The sequence below is a fragment of the Dromiciops gliroides genome, chromosome 1 (genome assembly GCF_019393635.1).
Source record: "Dromiciops gliroides isolate mDroGli1 chromosome 1, mDroGli1.pri, whole genome shotgun sequence".
Taxonomy (NCBI): Eukaryota; Metazoa; Chordata; class Mammalia; order Microbiotheria; family Microbiotheriidae; genus Dromiciops; species Dromiciops gliroides.
The window spans coordinates 250,165,021-250,173,896 of record NC_057861.1 but is presented as its reverse complement, the minus strand read 5'-3'; the positions used below and the strand labels follow the sequence as shown (position 1 = coordinate 250,173,896).

General features: G+C 40.4%; 1 non-coding gene across 1 annotated transcript; it reads right to left on the bottom strand.

Moving 5' to 3' along the window:
• Window positions 1-8,224: 8,224 nt before the first annotated feature.
• LOC122737826 lies at window positions 8,225-8,349 on the bottom strand. Its single transcript, XR_006354595.1, has one exon. It is a non-coding gene; the product is annotated as a U6atac minor spliceosomal RNA (small nuclear RNA).
• Between the last annotated feature and the right edge of the window lie 527 nt (window positions 8,350-8,876).

Genomic DNA, 8,876 nt, shown 5'->3' with positions numbered 1-8,876 from the left:
GGAACAAGCCATACTTCAAAGAAACACAAAAAAGGCAGCAAAGCTCCTTTTCTCAGGTGTGGAACACTGGATATATTTTCAGACTTTTTTGATGTATTGATTGGTTTTGCTAATTTTTTTTTCCTCTTCTTCCTCTTTTTTTTTCCTTTAAAAATATTCCTGGGGGCAGCTAGGTGGCACAGTGGATAAAGCACCAGCCTTGGATTCAGGAGGACCTGAGTTCAAACCCAGCCTCAGACACTTATTAGCTGTGTGACCCTGGGCAAGTCACTTAACCCCCATTGTCCTGGAAAAAAAAAAGGAAAAAAATATTCCTTATTATGTTGGAATAGTTTTCTGGGAGGAAGTAGCCAAGAGATACTGGGAGAAATGTGAGCAGGGTACAAACAAAAATATCAATAAAGATTTAAAAAAAAAAAAGGCAATGGAGGGGCAGCTAGGTGGCCCAGTGAATAGAGCACCGGCCCTGGAGTCAGGAGGACCTGAGTTCAAATTTGTCCTCAGACACTTAACACTTACTAGCTGTGTGACTCTGGGCAAGTCACTTAACCCCAATTGCCTCACCAAAAAAAAAAAAAAAGAGTCAATGGGCAAGATATGATTTGTCCTTTCCCCCCTTCCTATTCTTCCCCTTCTTGGCTCCAGCCAGTTTTACAAAAGAGGATACAGACACATGTCCCAGAAGAGGAACAGATACACTTCTTGCTCCTTACTGATACTTCCCACCCTTCTTGTTACCATCTTCACTGAATGCCCTCTTCTCTTATGAGGTATATTCCAATCAGATATATTACACTATACAGATACTGGTGACTATTATGTAGCAGTCCCTGGGTCATTGACTCTTTTTTTAAAGGGAGTTCAGAACCTAGGTCACAGTCCACTTTTCTAACTCAACCCTGGCCTTTATTCTAGTGGTTTTCAATTTACATGATGGTATCAGTCAATCAATAAACATTTATTAAGCACTTATTCAGTACAAGGCACTAAGATAAGCACTGGGGATACAAAAAGAGGCAAGACAGTCCCTGTCCGAAAGAAGCTCACAGTCTAATGGGAGTGGGGAGGCAAAACAAGAAGAAAAAATAGGTACAAATAACTTCTATACAAGTTAATAGGAAATAATTGAGAGGGAAAGGCACTAAAATTAAGAGGAGTTAGGAAAGACTTCTTGTAGCAGATGGGATTTTAGTTGAGACATAAAGAAAATTGTCACATGATTTTGGACAGATTATTTCTATTATAGGCAGACTCATCAAAGGCATTTCTCTCTTTCTCTCTCTCTCTTTATTTTTTGGTGAGGCAATTGGGGTTAAATGACTTGCCCAAGGTCACACAGCTAGTAAGTGTTAAGTGTCTGGGGCCGAATTTGAACTCAGGTCCTCCTGAATCCAGGGCCTGTGCTCTATCCACTAGGCCACCTAGCTGCCCACCCTGTCCCCCAAGGCATTTCTCTCTTAAGGAACTGGCAACAATAACAACAATAACACCTTGTTTCTGTATTAGTGTTTTCCAATTTAAAACACACACATACATTATTTATTTGTTTGTTTTGTTGTGTAATGGGGGAAAATGGGGTACGGGTTTGGGTTAGGGGTTGGGGTCCTTAGGAATTCCTCTTTAAAGAATTACACCCTCTTGCACACAAAAGTAGTTAGAATAAGGTGGTAGTTTATTTAGGAGCAAGGGAAGGGAAGGGTGGGGGGAAGGAAACCATGAAAGAAATCCTTGGACTTTTCATGGGGAGATTGGCATAAAGCACATGGCTCAGAGGTACCAAATCTCCTCAAACAGGAGACTGGAAGGTACTTTTATAGAGGACTGATGGGGGTGGACCATCTGCCCATGAAAAGTTCCTTTAGTGAGGGAGGACCATCCCCCACTGGTGGTAGCTGGGGGAATTGGGTGAGGAGTGGAGGACCATCCCCCACTGGTAGTGACTAGAGGAATTCGGTGAGGGGTGGCTACGGATCCCTCTTCAGAACACAAAGGCTGCAGTCACACCCAAATTTATCTCCCCAGGGTAAGGGAGACCAGAATGAAGGGTAGGAATCCCAAGTTAGCTCAGTCTGATTTGGTTCAGTTTATCTCTCTAGGCGTTATCTGTCCTCCGGTTTAGTTTCTCAAGGAGAAGTTTCCCTGATGCTCTGCACCCCATGACAGTTGCATTTAGATTTTTTAAGTTCCCTGTCTTCCTCCCAACCCCACACTGAGAAGGTTAACACTTGATACATATATATATGAAATCATACAATACATATTTGTATATATCAGTTCTTTCTGTGGAGATGGAAAGCATCTTCAACTTGGCAGTTGATCTGAATATTCATATAACTCAGAATAGCTAAGTTATTCAGTTACTCTTTGAACACTGCTGTTACTGTATACAACATTCTCTTGGTTCTGCTCATTTCACACTTCATTATTTCATGCAAGTCTTTCCATGTTTTTCTAAAATCAATCTCTGCATCATTTCTTACAGCAGAGTAGTATTCCATCACAATTATATGCTATAACTTATTCAGCCATTTCCTAATTGATATGCATCTCTTCAAAGTGCTTTCCAGTTTTTAAAGACTTTTGGTATACTTTAATCCCTTTTGATTCTCAAAACAACCCAATTAGATCTGTGAGAAAATGGGTAGTTGTTTCCTCCCAATGACTATATTCCTCCTGACCTGTTTGTAGGACAAAGACCTCAGATCCCCTCCTCCCACTCAGGCTAACAAAAATCACATGGTTCAAGGAGCCTGGACCTCAATAAGGTCTACTCTGGAGTCGTGTCCATATAAGGAAGTATAAAGTCCACTCCTGAGTTATGCCCATACAAGGAAGAGGGGTGGGAATACTGCTTTCCAATTAGCTAGTTTTTGCATGTAGATTATAACCCTTGAGTAATCAGACTAATGATGAAAAAGGGGAGGATCCATTCACGTTAGAGATTAGGGTATAAAACAGGGCCTGCAAGCCCCCTTTCTTTGCACCCACTAGCTGCACACTAGGGTGCCTCCTTCTCACAAGAAGGAAATAAAAGAGCCTTTGTCACATTGCTGCTGAGTTCCTGAGAATTATTGAGAAGAGGATTGATTTTCCCTCACAGATCACTCCATTTTACAGATCAATTTTGCAAAGACTGAGTGACTTGTCTAAGTGTGAGACTAGAAGAATCAAGATTGTCTAATTCCTACTCCATTAATCATTTCACCATAGCAGGCTACATGTGAACTTTGAAGATTTGGTTATGAGATTGAAACCCCTCACAGGAGTCTAAATGCCCTATAATATAAAGCTTCAGCTTATCAAGGGGTCACTGTTGGGGTATATTGGTAAATGTTTTAACAATTCTCTCTCTGAAGGAAAATATAGCATAACATACTTTTGAATTTAACCTGCATTCTTACCATTTTTCTATCACTTTCTTAATCAACAAAATAATCATTTGCTGACAATAATTTGCCAATTTCTGAGGTGTAAAAAAAATGCTGATAATTTAACAACTCTCTCTCCAGAATTGAGCTGACTCCAGTACATTCCTGAGTCACTACCACTATTATTATGTCCAATGGGATAGTGGCCTTGGCAGAGCCCATCACTACCAGTGGCTTCAGATGTAAGGCAGCCTCAGAGTCTACTCTCTGAGTCTAAGATTTCCTAGCATCCAATGACACAGTAGGAACCAGGTGGCTGGCTAGGATTTAATTGGCCACCAAATGGGCCACCAAAAACCCAAGCCTCAGGATTGCTTTTTCCTTTTTTTTTTTTTTTTTTTGGTGAGGCAATTGGGGGTTAAGTGACTTGCCCAGGGTCACACAGCTAGTAATTGTTAAGTGTCTGAGGCTGGATTTGAACTCTGGTCCTCCTAACTCCAGGGCCGGTGCTCTATCCACTGCACCACCTAGCTGCCCCCCTCAGGATTGCTTTTTGACCCACTCCTTTATGTTTCTGCTGAGCTCAAAAGCTGATTATCTCCATATTTGCCAGTGTTCCTGTCTTTTCCTTCTTTTCCTGACTGTACTCCTCCAGCCCCCTATTTCCCCCCCAGATACCACTGGAATCCAAATCCTATTATATCAACTTCAATAGCCTTTTCTGTGCAGTCTTTAGATTTGGTGTATGTTGAAGAAGCAATGAATTCTTGGACTGTTAACAGCTTGAGTAATTGTGGAGGTGGGGCAGCAAGAAAGAGAGAGAAAAACAAAGAGACAGAAACATAGAGACAGAAAGAGACTCAGAGACAAAGAATGAAGGAAATAGGAAGAAAGAGAGAGAAAGAGAAGAAAACATTATGGGAGAAGAGGTTAACCTAATTTATTAAAATATTTCATAAGGAAAGTCAATAGGAAAATGAAGTCCATATAATGAAAATGAAGTATACATAAGTAACTTGCTGAAAGCTTTGTTGGAATACACTGGAACTATTAATTGAGAGGCAATTCAAATAAAAGTTCTGTTCTTGTACTAATTAGACGATACTTCTTACATCCCTCACATAAAAAGAAGATTCTTTTATAACTTTAATACCTTAGATTAATGACCCTCCAAATACTATATTTAAAAGGATAACCTTTGTTTTACAACATAAAAACCTTCCAAATTCACTTTGGGGAATTTCTCAATGTTTGGAGATCTCATCCAGAAAATCTGGGAAAAATCATTCCCTGACTTCATATACTGTACTAATGCCAACTCCTTTTGCAAGTATGCAGTTTACAAAATTAAAAATAGAATTTTATCCAAAGGGCTAAGAATACAAACTAGAATTCACAAAAGTCCTCTTGAATAATAAAGTTTAAAAAAAAACAACAACACCCTCCAATGAGAAACTCTTTCCAAAAGGTCTTTATAGAGTCTCAGTCATGTATAATCATATATCCAATACAATAAGCAGTTATCAAGCACCTCTCATATGCCAGGACATTGTGGTAAACACTGGAGATACTATTAATAAAAATACAGTCCCTGCCCTCAAAAAGCTTACAATCTAATAGGGGACACATACAAAGGGAGGTAGGAAAGCAGGGGAAGGGGAAACTAAAGGGCATCTTGTTCAGTGGAGTTGAATCCAGGTACTGCAGAAGATAGAGAGGATGAAGAGTAGAGTGATCAGGAAGTCCAATTTCTGCCCTCTATAAAGGGAGGCAGTGGGAGGAATTTGGTACTCCACCCTCCAGCCCTCCATAAGAGTGGAGTTGAAAGCTAGGCAGAATAGCAGATGTAGAGTGAGTTGAAAAGTCCAGCATGCTCTGTGCTCTGGCCCTCTCTCCCAGAGCCAGGCTGCTATATCCAATCACCATAAAATGGGGATAATAATAGCACCTACCTCCCAGGTTTTGTGGGATGATTCTTCTCTATTATCATAGGCTTGAGCCTCTTACCACCTGGGTCCCCCCTCTCCCCTGTCCCATCTATGACTGACAACTCAGTTTCATTTAACCACTTAATATTAATTAGCTTTTACAGAGGAATATATAGTTCAAAGATACAGCAAAAACAAAGGCATAGGCATTTTCTCAAATACCAGGGACACAATCTCTCCTCTAATACCTCAGGGGGAAGGCTCATCATTTTGCTCAGTTACAATATAACACTATTCTCACCAAGATCATGGCCAGATGCAGTATTTTGGCCAGGTGAATACTCACACTGGGCAAGGGTCCCATTCCAGATCACTCCATCCTCCTTGGGGAACCAATACTGTGCTGCTTACATAATCCAGCTCAGATTCTTTTTTTTAAAGTAATTTATATAATTTTTATATAATTAAAAAACATTTTTATTTAAAGTTTTGAGTTCCAAATTCTGTCCCTCCCTCCCCTCCCCATTCTCTGAGGTGGTAATCGATGAGATATGGGTTATACATGTACAATTATGTAAAGCATTTCCATATTAATCATTTTATATAAGAAGATGAGAATAAAAGAAAAAAAGGAAAGAAAGGAAGAAAGTAGAAAATAGCATTCTTCAGTCTTTATTCAATAAATATCAGTTCTTTCTCTGAAGAAGGATGGTATGCTTCATCATTGATCTTTTAGGATCGTCCTGTATCATTGTATTACTGAGAATAGCTAAGTCATTCACAGTTCTTCATCAAACAGTATTTCTATTACTGTGTACAACACTCTCCTGGTTCTGTTCACTTCACTGTACATCAGTTCATGTAAGTCTTTACAGGTTTTTCTGAAATCATCCGGCTTGTCATTTCTTATAGCACAATGATATTCCATTACAATCATGTACTACAGCTTGTTTAGCCATTCCCAATTGATGGGCATACTTTGATTTCCAATTCTTAGCCACCACAAAAAGAGCTGCTATAAATATTTTTGTATAAATAGGTCTTTCCCCCTTTTTTAGATGTTTTGGGGATATAAACCTAGCAGTGGTATTGCAGGATCAAAGGGTATGCACAATTTTATAGCCCTTTAGGCATAGCTCCAAATTGTTCTCCAAAACAGTTGGATCAGTTCACAACTGAACCAACAGTGGATTAGGGTCCCAGTTTTCCCACATTCCCTCCAAAATCCAACATGCCAAGAAATAGGAGGAACTTGTCAAGAAGGTATGAGAATACAGTTATCCCTTCCACATTTAGGGGAGTTAAGGGCACCATACCCCTACGATCTGAAAAATCTGAGTAAAATTCTTGGCCCTCTCTTTGTACCAGAGAAGAAATCTGAACTTTTTCTTTTCTTTTATGGGCCGTTTATAATATCTTATTGTAAAATTTGGGTTAAGTATTTGGTTATTAGCAAACCCACTAAAAAGCAATGAGATGGGGGGCAGCTAGATGGCACAGTGGTAAAGCGCCGGCCCTGGATTCAGGAGTACCTGAGTTCAAATCCGGCCTCAGACACTTGACACTTACTAGCTGTGTGACCCTGGGCAAGTCACTTAACCCTCATTGCCCTACCAAAAAACAAAACAAAACAAAACAAAAAAAGCAATGAGATGGTTCTAGGCTCTCTTAAAAAAAAAAAAAAGGGGGCTGGATGGTGCCCCAGGATCATAGAGCTGAAAGTTAATTAACAACTAGCTCTCTGAAGGAAGAAAAAAATACCAGTGACACACTTTTCAGTTTCATCTTTATTATTAACATTTTCTCTATTGCATCTTAAGTCCAGAAATCAACAATCAATTAAGCTCTGATTTTTAGTTTTTCTGAATCTCTCTGAGGTTTCAGTACTCATACTAAAACTTTAACAATCAGCTCTCAACTGATCACAAACAAATGAACATGCCTGTTAAAACTGGTTCCAGGATGCCTCTGGTTGGAAGGGACTTTAGAGATTATCTAGTCCAATTTCTACATTTTATACTGGGAAAATTGAAGCCACTTTGTGAAGTGACTGATACAAGGTCTCACAATTGGTAAGTAGCATAGTCTAAATTCAAGTCTAGGTCTTACAATAAATCCAATACTCATTAATGCCTCCCCCCTCCCATTATACAACATTGCCTTATAGCTCATCCTGTTTTATTTCAGTAGCGGATAATTGGCTGAAATTTTTAAAAAGGTACTATATTTTTGACTCTATGAATAAAGTCTAGATTTATAATTTTGAGATGAGATCTGTAATTTTATCTATTAATTAATCTAAATGGTTGATTTAAAAATGTTTTGGTTGAAACTCATGGTTTTGTTGGGTGACAACTCTTTCTATTGATGGTGATAATGCTACTCATCTATAATTTACAGCTTTAGAGGGTTACCTGAGTAACTAAAGGGGTAAGTGACTTACAAAGGGTCACACAATTAGAATGTAGCAGATGCAAAACTTGAGCCCAGTGTATCCTGACACCAAGCATGACCTCGCCTTGTCACTGTGCTGGCTTCACTTTCTAAGACTGGGCAAGTAACAACTTGTTTGTCTTAATCTACTGGAGAAGGAAATGGCAAACTACACCAATATCTTTGCTGTTGTTTGTCCTTTGTTCTCAAAGATGACCATGACATCTGGGTGATATCATGACTTGCAGTGAATTGGATTTAAGAGAGGGAGGGCTGTGCAAAGTCACCAGCCTCACTCTCTCCTCCAGAGCCACCTGGGTCCAGTGGCAAGATATACATCAGCACAACTAGAGATGGCCCTGGATGTTTAAAGCAATTGGGGTTAAGTGACTTGCCCAGGGTCACACAGCTAGTACATGTTCGAGGTGAGATTTGAACTCAGATCCTACCAACTTCAGGGCCAGTGCTCTATCCTCTGTGCCACCTAGCTATCCCTAAATATGATTAGGTGCCACAGAGTAGGTGGCAATGCCTCAATGGTATGTGTGCTGTAAAGGCCACTAGGACCTTTTCCATCCTTGTCAAGGGGAGTACTAAGATTCTCTCTTTTCATACACCTCATGGACAGTATAGTCCAATGAGGTCATGAGGCGTCAGACAAGCCCAAATGACGACGGTGGTGGTGGTGGTGGTGGTGGTGGTGGTGGTGGTGGTGGTGATGACCACAGTGAGGTTGTAATTAAGGTAGGTGGTAAGGATGAGACACAGGATTTTGAACCAAAGCCCTCTGACACCAGAGACAGTGTAAAAGGAATTGAGGTGTATGGGGTGTTCAAGGAGGACTAGCACCTCCAGCTTCAGGGCTTGCTGAGCCCTTTCCAGGGCTGCTCCTCTGCCTTTTAGTGTTCACTTTTCACCCAACTCTCACTTGTGGTTCCAAGAACCTGTAGCATGCACAGTGGCTACACTCCAATAAAACCATTTGGTCAGATGGGCTAAACCAGGTTGAGGGTAGCTTATGGACATCAAACCCATCAGTGAGTTAGGGGGCTGTCTACCCTAAGGATGTGAAGACCCCACCCCAATGCCTTCCCAGTGGAATGGGTGGATGGATGAGAACCATTCATTCCAATGGTCACAAAGGCTC